The following is a 15,168-nucleotide window of genomic DNA, read 5'->3' on the forward strand; positions in this document are numbered from 1 at the left end:
AGGTTAGCCTTGGAAAGTCTTTCAAACAACCTTTCTAACGCAGAGATGTGATCTTCCCAAGTATCATTCCCAGTCACTAAGTCGTCAATGTAGGCATCTGTATGTTTTAACCCATGAATCACTGAATTAATCATTCTTTGAAATGTTGCCGGAGCATTTTCATTCCAAATGGCAAAACATTGTATTCATACAATCCAGAAGGGGTTACAAAGGCTGAAATTTCCCTTCCTCTATCTGTTAATGGAACACACCAGTACCCTTTTAATAGGTCAATCTTTGTAAGAAATTTTGCCTTTCCCACTCTGCCTATGCAATCATCCACCCTAGGAATAGGGTAAGCATCTGACTTTGTTACAGCATTTACTTTCCTGTAATCTGTGCAAAATCTAACAGTTCCATCAGGTTTAGGTACAATAACACAGGGCGAACTCCAATTTGAAGTAGAATGTCTAATAATATCATTTTCCAACATGTACTTTATTTCCTGATCAACAAGTTTACTTTTTTCCACATTCATTCGATATGGGTGTTGTTTGATTGGTTTTGCATCCCCAACATCAACATCATGGGTAATTATCGATGTTCTGTTTGGAACATCTGGGAACAGATTTTTAAATTTTAAAATTAATTCTCTCATCTGTTGTTTTTGTGAAACTTTTAAATGGTCCAACTTCGTTTCAAGGTTCTCCATGATATTTTGGTTTTTTAGTTTCGATGGAACTTTTTCAATCTCCTCACATGAGAGTGCTTTTTCTTTCAGTTCTGTCAACTCAGGGTCCTTTGTCTGTTCCACCATAAAATCCTTCCTTGACAAAGACAAATCTTTAAATTCAGGCTCACTATAAGGATGTTGATCCTCCAGTGAAGACAGAAAAGTCTCAGATAAGGCATCATAATTTTCTTCCTGTTTAGGACTGTCACAAGGAACCACATCAGACTGCACCGGACTGTCTGTCTTGGCTAATTCTTTAGCTCTAGCTCGAGTCACTGCACATGATGGTTAAACATCTGGATCATTCTCAGACTCATCAATCCTTGGTTTGGTTGTTAACCGTACCACAGGAACAATTTCTCCATCTGCAAGGTCATTTCCCAATAACAAAGAAACTCCTTCCACTGGCAAACTAGGTCTTATCCCTATCTCGACTGGTCCTTCTACGAACTTTGACTTTAAAATCACCCTGTGAAAAGGGACAGACATGGTCTCACCTGTAACGCCTCGTACTAGATTTACTTCACCAGTGTCACTTTCTTCACCAAAATTTAAAACACTGTCCAGCAAGAGAGATTGACTAGCCCCAGTATCTCTAAGAATTTTCACTGGCACCTGGGGTGACTCATCATTCAGTGAAACAAAACCCTCTGATACATAAGAACGGAATTCTTTTCTCACCTCCTCCAACTTTTCCGCTTTTACCTCTTGCAAGGACTGATCTTTAACAGCATCTCCTAAACCTTTTTGATTTTTAATTGCCTGAAAGCAAGCATTGGGCACAGCTTCCTTCCTTTTCTTCAAAAGGGCACAATTAGATATCACGTGGCCAGGTTTCCTACAGTAATAACAAGTACGCTCAACAGGTTTCTCCAGCCCTGGCTTCTTTTCATCTTTTCCTTTTTGATTACCTCCCAATTTAATCTCTGGTTTACCTGGATTGTCTTTGTAACTCTTTTGAAAGGTTTTAGGTTGTCCCCATTTGGATTTATGGGTTAAAGCATAATCATCTGCCAACCTAGCAGTTTCATGTAAAGTTTCCACTGCCTTTTCATTTAAATATGTTGTTAATTCAGCTGGAACACCTCTTTTAAAGTCTTCCACCAGTATCAATTCTGTCAATTTATCATAATCCCCATCTACATTTTTAGCCAGGCACCATCGTTCAAAACATATTCTCTTTCCATTGGCAAATTCCATATAAGTCTGATCTGCAGATTTCCTCAAGTCTCTGAATTTTTGTCTATAAGCCTCAGGGACCAATTCATAGGCCTTCAAAATAGCTTGTTTTACCTTGGTATAATCAGCTGCATCCTCAGCAGACAAAGCAGAATAAGCTTTTTGAGCTTTACCTTTAATCACACTCTGTACCATAAGAGCCCATCCATAAGAAGTCCATAACACTTCTCACCATCAGCGTCTTTCCTTTGTCTCTGTGCCCGCATCTCCTGTACCGTGATAACTCCAGCCTTTCTCCCCCACCAAAGATTCAGACTCGGGGCATCTCGCCAGGTACCATTACACCGTGCACGGGGGCTGGAATCCATGCAAGGTGCGGTGAGCTTACAGAACAGCGAAATGGGCCTGTGGATTGAATGACAATCTCTCAGGTTGGGACCCACCACAGCCTGGTGCAGGATCAGCTGGTGTGGGTGCACAGTAAAACTGTTTCCCACTGCACCACGGAGTGTGCCAACACCAAAGACATGACCTATCAATGAGGCCCCTCACAATTCAGGAAAACTGGCTGATCCGGCACCTCAACACCTTCAGACGCAAGGTCACAGAGTCACACAGAACGGAAACAGGCCCTTCTGCCCAAAGAGAATGCGCCGACAATCAGCTACCCAATTATACTGACCTAGTTGTATTCTCTCCCCATTCCCCTCAACACATGCAGCCGCAGATTCCAGCACTCAACTGCACACTGGGTGCAATTTACTGCGGCCAGTTGGACAACTAAACCAGATATCTTTGGGATACGGGATGAAGCTGGAGCACCCGGGGGGTACCAGGATCACAAGTGGCTCTCGGAAGAGGAGATTTACAAATGGTGAAGACATTCTCATTTATCTGGGATCTAATCAGCCGCTCCTTTGTCCGGAGATTACGCTGCCTGATTCTAGGCTCCATTCTGAAGGAGAAATGGATATCCACCTGCCCAGTTCCCGGTGGGTTTTATCATTATTGCTTCCTGATCCATTGAGTTCTCCCACCACGATCTGTGTTGCGCTGGTGTAAATGGGTGTGTGAAGGGCAGCGCAGAATCGGCGGGCCAAGAACTGTTCTCCGTGTTGTATCTCTCCGTGACCACATCCTCGGTAGCTTCAACAGTTCCCCTCTTGAAACTGAGTGGACAGATGTCTCAGAATAATCCAGAAACAACAGACATGGTTCTACGGTCATCACCAGGGGAGGACGATTGCTGCAGAAACTACCCCGCCCAGCTTTCTTGGAACACTCCCTCTACCCACAGTTGGAAGGGGGATCAATGTCACCACAGAGAACCTTGCACAGGGTGGTCCACACTCACAGCTGTATAACGGGCTGTTGCCTGGATTGGAGAGTATTAGTTATACGGATGAGTTGGAAAACTTGTGTTGTTTTCTCCGTAGCGCCGGACGCTGAGGGGAGACCTGACAGAGGTTTGTAAAATTAAGACAGACATGGATTGGTAAATGGGTCGGAGAATGCTCCAGGGAAATCTTATAAGTTTCTGCAGATGTACGGTGGAGAGCATTTTTACTGGTTACATCACACCTTGGCATGGAAGCTCCAAGGCACGGGATCGCAAGAGGCTGCTGAGGGTTACAGACTCAACCAGCTCCATCATGGGCACAACCCTCCCCACCATCTCCAACAGGTTCCCTCCTGTTTTAAGATGACCACTATCATCCTGATACCAAAGAAAAGCAAGGTAACATGCCTCAATGACTACCGACCAGTGGCTCTGACATCCACCATCATGAAGTGCGTTGAGAGGTTGGTCATGGCTCGCATCAACACAAGCATACCAGGCAACCTGGACCCATTGCAATTTGCCTGTTACCAAAACAGGTCGACAACGGATGCCGTCTCCCTGGCCCTACACTCAGCTCTGGAGCATCCAGACAGTAAAGACGCATAGATTAGACTATTTTCCATCGACTAAAGCTCTGCTTCCAGTAGAATAGTTCCAAGCAAGCTTGTCACCATACTCCGAGACCTAGGACTCAACACCTCCCTGCGTAAATGGATCTTTGACTTTCCAACAAACAGACCGCAATCAGTGAGGATAGGCAATACCTCCGGCACGATTATTCTCAACACTGGTGCCCCACAAGACTGCGCCTCCAGCCCTCTACTCTACTCCCTATACATTCATGACTGTGTAGCCAGATTCTGCTCTAACTCCATCTACAAGTTTGCAGGTGATACCACCGTTGTAGGCCGTATCTCAAACAGCAATGAGTCAGAGTACAGGAAGGAGATAAAGAGCTTAGTGGAATGGTGTCATGACAGCAACCTTTCCCTCAATGTCAACAAAACAAAAGAGCTGGTCATTGACTTCACGAAAGGGGGCGGTGTACATGCACCTGTCTACATCAATGGTGCTGAGGTCGAGAGGCTTGACAGCTTTAACTTCCTGGGAGTAAACATCACCAACATCCTGTCCTGGTCAAATCACGTAGATGCCACTGCCAGGAAAGCTCACCAGTGCCTCTACTTCCTCAGGAGGCTAAAGAAATTTGGTTTGCCCCTTTGACTCTCAGCAACTTTAACCAATGCACCATAGAAAGCATCCTATCTGGATGTATCACGGCTTGGTCCGGCAACTGCTTTTCCCAGGACTGCAAGAAGCTGCAGAGAGCTGTGGACGCAGCCCAGCTCATCACTGACACTAGCACCCTCCTTGGAGTCTGTCTTTACCTCTCGTTGTCTCGGTGTAGCAGCCAGCATAATCAAAGACACCACCGACCCGGGACATTCTCTCTTCTCTCCTCTTCCATCGGGTAGAAGATACAGGAGCCTGAGGGTATGTACTACCAGACTTAAGGACAGCTTCTACCCCACTGTGATAAGACTATTGAACGGTTCCCTCATACAATGAGGTGGACTATGACCTTATGATCTACCTTGTTATGACCTTGCACCATATTGCACTGCACTTTCGCTGTAGCTGTGACACTTTACTCTGTACTGCTATTGTTTTTACCTGTACTACATCAATGAACTTTCTACTAACTCAAAGTAACTACACTGTGCAATGAATTGACCTGTATGATTGGTTTGTAAGACAAGCCTTTCACTGTCCCTCGGTACAAGAGACAATAATAAGCCAATACCAACACCAATACCAACATCGAGGATATCTTCAAGAGTTGGTGCCTCAAAAGTGTGACATCTATCAGTGAGGACCCTCATCATTCGCGACATGTCTTCTTCATGTTTCTGCCATGAGCGAGGAGGTACAGGAGCCTGAAGACCCACACTCAACGATTCATAACAACTTCTCCCCTTCCACCATCTGATTTCTGAATGGTCGATGAACCCAGAAACACGTTCGTTCTTCCCTTTTTGCAATATTTATTTAGTTTAGTAATTCATAGTAATTATCTGTCTTTGCACTGTACCGCTTTCACAAAACAACAAATTTTATGTCATCTAAATCAATGATTATAAATTTGTAAACCTGATTCTTATTCTGAAGATGGAAGTGTCAAATATCAGAGGGCACAGGTTTAAGGTGAGAGAAGAGAAGTTTAAAGGGGAGATGCGGTTCAAGTGTTTTCACACAGAGTGTGGGTGGTGCCTGGAACGTGCTGTCAGGGGCTGGCGTCGAGGTGGAGGAAGCAGATTTGATGGAGACGTTACAGAGGTATTTAGACAGGCACGTGAACAGGCAGGGAATGGATGGATAGAGATCACGTGCAGGCAGATGGGGTTAGTTTAATTTGGCATCATGTTTGGCAGAGATAAGGGCCAGTTCCTGTGCAGTACTGTTCCATGTTCTAACGTTAGGAGATGGGACTTGAAGCCAGAAGTGCGAGAGTTTAAAAGAGGTAGATCTTAGGACATAGAAACAAAGAAAAACTACAGCATAATTCAGGCACTTCAGCCCACAAAGCTGTGCCGAACATGTCCCTACCCTAGAAATTACTCGGCTTACCCAGAGCCCTCTATTTTATTCAGCTCCATGTACCGTTCTAACAGTCTTTTGACAGACCCGATCGTATCCGCCTCCACCACCGTTGCCGGCAGCCCATTCCACACACTCACCACTCTCTGAGTAAAAAAACTTACCCCTGACATCTCCTCTATATCTACTCCCCAGCACTTTAATCCTAAATTCTCTTGTGGCCACCAATTCAGCCCTAGGGAAAAGCCTCTGAATACCTACCCGATCAATACCTCTCATCATCTTATACACCTCTGTCAGGTCCCCCCTCATCCTCCCTCTCAACAAGGAGAAAAGACCGAGTTCCCTCAACCTGCTTTCATAAGGCATGCTCTGCATTCCAGACAGCATCCTTGTAAATCTCCTCTGCACCCTCTCTATGGCTTCCACATCTTTCCTGCAGTTAGGCGACCAGAACTGAGCACGATACTCCAAGTCGGGACTGACCAGGGACCTATACAGTCGCAACCATACTTCTCGGTTCCTAAATGTCAAATCCCGATTGATGAAGGACAATACACCATATGCCTTCTTAATCACAGAGTCAACCTGCGCAGGCTCTTTGAGCGTCCTATGGACTCAGACCCCAAGATCCCTCTGATCCTCTACACTGCCAAGAGTCCTACCATAAATACTATATTCCGCCAACATATTTGACCTACCAAAATGAACCACTTCACACTTATCTGGGTTAAACTGCATCTGCCACTTCTCAGCCCAACTTTCATCCTATCTATGTCCCTCTGTAACTTCTGACAGCCCTCCAAACTATCCTCAACACCCCCAATCTTCGTGTCATCCGTAAAATTACTAACCCTCCCCTCCACTTCCTCATCCTGGTCGTTATAAAAATCACTAAGAGTAAAGGTCCCAGTACAGATCCTGAGGTACACCACTGGTCACCGACCTCCACTCAGAATACGACCCTCCAACACCACTCTTTGCCTTCTGTGGGCCAGTCCAGTTCTGGATCCACACTGCATGTCCCCTTGGATCCCGGTGTCTCCTCACCTTCTCCATAAGCCTTGCATGGGGTACCTTATCAAATGCCTTGCTGAAAATCCATATACACTACATCTACTGCTCTCCCTTCATCGATGTGCTTAGTCACACCCTCAAAAAAATCAATCAGGTTCGTAAGGCAGGACCTGCCTTGACAAAGCCACACTGACTATTCCTAATCATATTATACCTCTCCAAATGTTCATAAATCCTGCCCCTCAGTATCTTCTCCATCAGCTTACCAACCGCTGAGGTAAGACTCACCGGTCTATAATTTCCTGGGCTATCCCTACTCCCCTTCTTGAATAAGGGAACAACATCCGCAACCCTCCAATCTTCAAGAACCTCTCCCGTCTCCATCGACGATACAAAGATCGTCGTCAGAGGCTCCGCAATCTCCTCCCTCGCCTCCCACAGCAGCCTGAGGTACATCTCATCCGGTCCGGGCGACTTATCCAACTTGATGCTTTCCAAAAGTTTCAGCACCTCGTCTTTCCTAATATCTACATGCTCAAGCTTTTCAGCCCACTGCAAGTCCCCACTACAATCCCCCAGATCTTTTCCCGTGGTGAATACTGACGTAAAGTATTCATTAAGTACTTCCCGCTATTTCTTCCGGATTTATACACACTTTCCCACTGCTGCACTTGATAGCCCTATCCTTTCGCATCTCATCCTCTTACTCTTCACATACTTGTAGAACGCCTTGGGGTTTTCCTTAATCCTGCCCGCCAAGGCCTTCTCATGTCCCCTTCTGGCTCTCCTAATCTCTCTTAATTTCCTCCATTTTAGCCTTGTACTCTTCCAGATCTCTAACATTACCGAGCTCTCTGTACCTTTTGTATGCTTTCCTTTTCCTTTCCACAAGATTTATTGGAGCCTTTGGACACGACGGTTCCTGTATCCTCTCCTAACCCCCCTGTCTCATCGGAACATGTCTGTCCAGAGCTCCACACAAATACCCTCTGAATATTTGCCACATATCTTCCGTACTTTTCCCAGAGAACATCTGTTCCCAATTTAATCTTCCAAGTTCCTGCCTGAGAGCCTCATAATTCCCTTTACTCCAAGTAAACGCCTTTCTCGTCTGTCTCTTCCTATCTCTTTCCAGTGCTAACGTAAAGGACATAGAATTATGATCGCTATCACCAAAATGTTCACCCACTGAGAGATCTGACACGTGACCAGGTTCAGTTCCCAATATCAAATCAAGCACAGCCTCTCCTCTTGTTGGTCTATCTACATACTGTGTCAAGGACCCTTTCTGAACACACCTAACAAACTCCACCTCATCTAAACCCCTCACTGTCTGGAGATGCCAGTCGATGTTTGAGAAATTAAAATCCCCCACCACAACAACTCTGTTATTCTCACACCTTTCTAGGATCTGCTTCCCTATCTGCTCCCCAATAACTCTGTCATGATTGAGCGGCCTATAAAAAACACCCAGTAAAGTTATTGACCCCTTCCAGTTCCTAACCTCCACCCACAGCGAATCCGTAGACAATCTCTCCACAACGTCCACCTTTCAGCAGCCGTGACACTATCTCTGATCAACAGTACCACTGCCCCACCATTTCGCCTCCCTCCCTGTCCTTCCTGAAATATCAAAAGCCCGGCACTTGAATCAACCAGTCCAGCCCCGGAGCCATCCAAGTCTCCGTGATGGCCACCACATCATAGCTCCAAGTATCGATCCCAGCTCTAAGCTCATCCACCTTGTTCACAATACTCCTTGCGTTAAAATAGACACATCTCAAACCTGTCTGAACACTTCCCTTCTCTATCACCTGCCTTTGGTACTTACTCCTAGCTTCCTCTATTTGAGAGCCAGACACCTCTTCCCCAGTCTCTCCAGTACGGATCCAAACCACCCCCGCCAACAATTCTAGTTTAAACTCTCCCCAGTAGCCTTAGCAAACCTCCCCGCCAGTGTGCTGGTCACCTTGGGATTCAAGTGCAACCCGTCCTCTTTGAACAGGTCATACCTGCCCCAAAATAGGCCCCAATGATCCAGAAATCTGAACCCCTGCTCCTTCTTCCAATCCCTCAGCCACACATTTAACCTCCTCCTCATTCTGTTCCAATACCCACTGTCGCTTAGCCCGGGCAGTAATCCGGAAATTACTACCTTTGAGGTCCTGCTTCTCAACTTCCTTCCTAATTCTCTATAGTCTCTTTTCAGGACCTCATTCCTTTCCCTACCTATGTCGTTGGTACCAATACGTACCACGAATTCTGGCTGTTCTCCCTCCACCTTCAGGATATCTTGGACATGATCTGAAACATCCCAGACCCTGGCACCTGGGAGGCAAACTACCTTCCTGGTTTCTTTCCTGCGTCCAAAGAATCGCTTGTCTGCCCACATAACAATAGAGTCCCCCATCACTAGTGCCCTCCTCACTCCTTCCCTCCCCATCTGAGCCAAAGGGTCGGGCTCTGTGCCAGAGAGACTGCCACTGTTGCTTCCCCCAGGTAGGCTGTCTCCCCCAACAGTACTCAAACAGGAGTACTTATTGTCAAGGGGTACAGCCACAGCGGTACCCTCTAGTACCTGACTCTTCCCCTTCCCCTTCCCCCTCCTGACTGTGACCCAATTGCCTGATTCCAATGTTCCCGGTGTGACCACCTGCTGATAACTCTTCTCTATCACCTCCTCACTCTCCCTGACCAGACGAAGGTCATCGAGCTGCATTTCCAGTCCCTAACAAGGTCTGTTAGGAGCTGCAGCTTGACACAGCGGGTGCAGATGTAGCCCTCCCGGAGGCAGGGAGACTCCGGGAACTCCCACATCTGACACTGAGTACAGGATACCGCACTCATTTTCCTTCCTTAACTCAAGTCACCTACCTTTCCTCGCCCCTTTTCGCCGAAGCCCCTTGAGCCAAAGCCCAGAACACTCAGCTCCCTCTCACTGCACTCCCCGCTCCGACGTTGCCCCGTGTTTAGGATGTTTTATTTTTAAACTGCCTGCACCGCGCCTGCGCAGTGCAGTCCCCACTCTACCGCTAAAAACTTTTAAAACACTTATAAAAGTACCTTATAAAAACTCTAACCCTTATAAGTACAACCCTGTTAAAAACTAACCCTTATAATTAAAACCCTAATAAAAATGATTAAAAAAAAGAAAAACATCTGCTCCGAAGTCCTCCGAAGCGAAACCCACGAAGCTTCACTTGTTGGTGAGAGTCACTGAACAGGGGCCTAAAAGACGCACATTTGCAAATTATCAGTTGATAGCTGATTATCTAATTTAGCTGACTAACAGCAACCAATAAAAAGAAGTTGGGGTCAAGAGGAGCGACGACTGCAAGAGGGGCCAGTGTTGGAGTGTGGAGCTGAGGTTTTGGCTCAAGAGAATTCAACGAGAAGAGGTGGAGGAAGTGGCCGAGGTGTTGGGATTGAGCGCAGCGCTTCAATAAGGACCTCAGTGAGAAGGCACGGGTAGGAACAGGTCAGGTTTTATTTTGTTGTTGATCCTTAGTCCTTGATTCAGTGTAGGAAGGTTGGTAGTGACTGCAGTTGAATGCTCCTCTTGCAAGCTGAGGGAAGTCAGGGAAACGCGTGGTCTCCCTGATGACGACGTCAATGGGAGGTGCACACAGTTTCAGCTGCTGACAGACTGTGTCAAGTAACTGGAGGTGATGTGGAGGCACTGAGGATCCTCCGGCAGGCTGAGGAGATTATAGGTGAGAGTTTTAGTGAGGTGGCCATACTCATGGTCCAGGCTTGAGATACAACGTCCACCAGGGCAAAATAAGGGCAGTAGGCTGTCAGTACAGGATTCTCCTTTGGAAATTGTTGAGGGGAAGTCATCAGATCTCTGGCACTGTGAATAGCTCTGACACTCACAGGGAACGGGTACAGTCAGACATGGCGATAGTGATAGGAGACTCCGTAGTGAGCGTGACAGACAGGAGATTCTGAGGCCGCAGAAGAGATGCCTCCCAGGTGCCAGCATCAAGGATGTCTCTGAGCAGTTGCAGAAAGTTCTTGAGAAGGAGGGTGAACAGCCTCGAGAGGGAGGTACAAACGACATTGGCAGAACAAGGGATGAGATCTTGCAGAATGAGTATAGGGAGTTAGGTGAGAAATTAAAATTTACGACCTCGAAGGTAATGATCTCCTGATTACTCTCAGTGCCACGTACCAGTGAATCCAGGAATAGAAAGATAGACCTGATGAATGCGTGGCTGAAGATCTGGTGCAGGGGGAAAGGTTTCAGATTCTTGGATCATTGGGATCTCTTCTAGGGTAAAAGAGGGACAGGTTGCACTTGAAGAAGACGGAAATGATAGCAAGTCTTCTGATGATACTATATCAGGGGGTCTTGTTGATAGTGAAGCAGTTTACAGTAAAAAGCAAAGAGATGGGCTGAGGAATGACAAATGATTTTCAACTTGGATAAGTATGAGGTGATGCATTTTGGACATTCAAACCAGGGTAGGACATACACAGTGAAATGTAGGGCAATGTGGTGGAATAGAGGGACCTGGGAGTAGAAGTGTAGAGTGGCCACGACAGGGGAAAGGTAGTGAAGCAGGATTAATGCTTTTAAAGTTCTTGCGACCCAGGTTCAATTCCCACAAATGTCTGTAAGGAGTTTGTCCATTCTCTCGTGTCTGTGTGGGTTTCCTTCGGGTGCTCTGGTTTCTTCCCACATTCCAAAGACGGACGTGTTAGGAATTTGTGCGCATGGTATTTTGGCGCCGGAAGCGTGGCGACACTTGGGGGATACCCCCAGATTACCCTGTGCAAAAATGCATTTCACTGCACGTTTCGATGTACATGTGACTAATAAAGATATCTTATCTTATGCTTAGCACGCTGGCCTTCAGTCAGGATATGGAGATTAGGAGTAGGGACATTATGTTGCAGTTACAAAAGTCGTTGGTGAGACTGCTCTTGGAGTAATGTGCACAGTTTTTGGACGCCCTGTTATGATCAAGCTGGATAAGATGCAAAAGAGATTTACGAGGGTTCTGCCTGGACTAGGGGGCCTGCGTTACAGGGAGAGGTTGGTCACGTTATATCTTTATTTCTTACAGCGAAGTAGAAAGAGAGTTGACCTCAAAGCAGTTTATAAAATCATGCGGGGCGTGCATAAATTGAAAGGTCATAATCTTTTTCCCAAGGTTGGGAGGTTCAAAACTTAAACATAGAACAAAGAACAGTGCAGCACAATACAGGTCCTTCGGCCCACGATGTTGTGCCGACCTTTAAACCTCGCCTAAGAGTATCTAACCCCTTCCTCCAACATATCCTTCTATTTTAAACTCCTCCATTTGCCTATCTCATAATCTCTTGAATTTTACCAATGTACCTGCCTTCCCCACTGCCCCATGCAGCGCATTCCATGCCCCAACCACTCTCGGAGTAAAACACCTTCCTCTGATATCTCCCTTGAACTTCCCACCCATTACTTTAAAGTCATACCCTCTTGTATTGAGCATTATTGCCCCGGGAATGAGGGGCTGGCTGTCCACTCTGTCCATTCCTTTTAATATTTTATACATCTCTATCATGTCTCCTCTCACCTTCCTTCACGCGAAAGAATAAAGCCCTAGCTCCGTTAGTCTCACCTCATAATGCAGAGTGTACAGAAGGTACATATACAAGATAAGAGGGGAGACATTTAATGGAGACCTGAGAGGTAACTTCTTTACACAGAGAGTAGTGAGTACCTGGTAGAGCGGCTAGAGGAAGTGGTCGAGGCGGGTTCAGTTGCAAGATTGAAGCGGCGTTAGGATACGTACATGGAGGTGAAGGGCTTGGAGAGTTATTGTCTGAACTCGGGCAATTGGGAGGAGCAGAGGGGATGCTGTGGACGGCATGGACCAGTTGGGCCGATGGGCCTGATTCCGTGCTGTACTGCTCTACGACACTGTGACCAGTTTTGGCATCCACATCTGGCAGTAGCTTTTGACTACATATGTGCCCGGAAGCTTGCTGCCTGGAACTTCCCCGCAGATCGAACTCTCAGTCTGCTGAGACCTCCTTTATTAGACCCTTTCTCTGATCTGACCTCCACTTGTGGGGCCCTCTCCCTGTGCTGGGACGTCCACTTGTGGGGCCCTCTCCTTGTGCTGGGACCTCTACTTGTGGTGCCCTCTTCCTGTGCTGGGACTTCTCTACTTGCTCGCTTCGGGTTTCATGTTGTTCCGCAGTGAGAGCAGCCGGGAATCCCTCCCTCTTCAGGGAAATCAAGGGCTTGTTTAATTTTCAAGTAAAAAGAAATGGGTGGAGGAACAGAACGGGTTAAGCATCCGTTGTGAAAGCAGAAGGGGGTCTCTGTTATGATTGGGTCCCCGCATCAGGACTGACGCATCCACATTTCCCTCCCCAATACTGTTTTCGACCAGCTGATTTCTTCCAGCACTTTACTTTCTGCCCCAAGTTCCAGAACGTTCAGTCTCTTGTGAACCATTCCAGTTTTGTTTTATTCAGTGTGGCCACTCTCTGCCCTCCTCAGCTCGTCGGAAGCCCAAGATGAGACATGTTTCTTTCTGGGCATTGGGTGCATCCTCATTGTCCAATGTGGGCTCCTGCTGTACCCATACCAGAGCAGCGAAATGATCAGTCTTGACATCCACCACTGGAAGGGGCATCTGACTGCAACGTGGAGCTCCCAAAAGTATTTGCATTCAGTGAGAGCATCCCTACTCATAACATGTCCGGAAAATTCCTGTCTGGTACTTCCATTCCAGACTCCTCTGTCCTTACGTTGGGACCTCCTGTAGCCCCTCTCTCCTTGTGCTGGGAATTCTCCTGTAGCCCCACACTCTTTGTGCTGGAACATCACACGTTCATTTTCATCTCAAATAGAGGACCCCGCTTGTAGATCACTCTTCCTTTGTTGTGCCCTCCTTTGTACTTGTCCATCAATGTGCTGGGACCAATCCTGCAGGGAACATTCCTGTAGACCTCTGTCAACACTAAGACTTCTCCGGTCGCCTCCTCTTCCAGTAATGGTCCCATCCCTCAGGACACTTTGTCCCATTCCCGGAACCACTCAGTTACTGCAGGTGTAGAGAACTGTAAACAGGACATGCCCTTCCAGTGAGTGTAGGGAGGTATTTGAAAAATAATTTAAGAGGGCAAGGATGGGACATGAAATATAAACATCCAATGTGAGGTAATATCCCAAAGGAACTCGTTTTGGACTAATACATCATATTTCGGCAAATGGTACCTGATGTGTTATCAGCTGAAAGGTGGATGAATCGCCAGGATCTGACAAGGAGAATTGCTGGCTGCTCCAGGGGATAAGGAAAGATATATCAGCAGGTAATATTTGGGTTCAACACGAGTCATTCATTAAAACTTCAGGCACTTGACTACAGCAGAGGGCGAGGACATCTGCAAAGGATGGAAGAGACCGATTTAAGGAAAATATAGAACATCATGCAGGGCAACTAGAGATGGTAGAATCAAACAAGAAGGGAGAGAGAGACTGACATAGCGAGAGAACATGGATCATGGTGCATCACAGTACAAGCCCTTTAGCTCACGATGCTGTGCCGACCTATATAAACTTAATCGATGATCAATCTGACCCTTTCTTCCTACACAGCCCATAACCCTCCAGTTTTATTACATCCACATTCTTTAGAGAGACTATTAATTATCCTTATTGTATTACCATCTACCCACATACCCAGAAGTTCGGTCCGGGCACACCACTTTCTGAGTACAAAAAAGGCATCCTACCTCTGACAACTCCTCTAAACTTCCCTCCACACACCTTAAATGGATGAGATCTGGTCTTGGACATTGCCGCCTTGGTAAAATGTGCTGGCTGTCCACTTTATTTATGATTCTCATAATCTCATGTACTTCTGTCAAGTCGCCTCCCAGCTCGCTCAACTTTCCTCATAAGACATGTTCTTTAATCCGGACAGCATCCTGGAAAATTTCCTCTGCACCCTCTGTAAAGCTTCCACATCCCCCTTAAAAGGAGGTGACCAGAACTGAACGCAGTACTCTAAGTGTCGTCTAACCAGAGATTTATAAAGCTGCAACATCACTCACGGCTCTTGAACTGAATCTCCCCGATAAATGAAGGCCAGCACACCATACACCTTCTTAACCATCCTAGCAAATTGTGCGGCATCTTTGAGGGATCTATGGACTTGGACCCCAGGATCCCTCTGTTCCTCCACACTGCGAAGAATCCTGCCATTAACCTTGTACTTCAAGTTTGATGTTCCAAAGTGTATTAGACATGTTCTTTAATCAGTATTCTGCATTGAACTCCATCTGCCATTTCTCCGCCCAACTCTGCAGCCTGTCTCTA

The sequence above is a fragment of the Pristis pectinata genome, chromosome 3 (assembly GCF_009764475.1).
Source record: "Pristis pectinata isolate sPriPec2 chromosome 3, sPriPec2.1.pri, whole genome shotgun sequence".
NCBI classification, from domain to species: Eukaryota; Metazoa; Chordata; class Chondrichthyes; order Rhinopristiformes; family Pristidae; genus Pristis; species Pristis pectinata.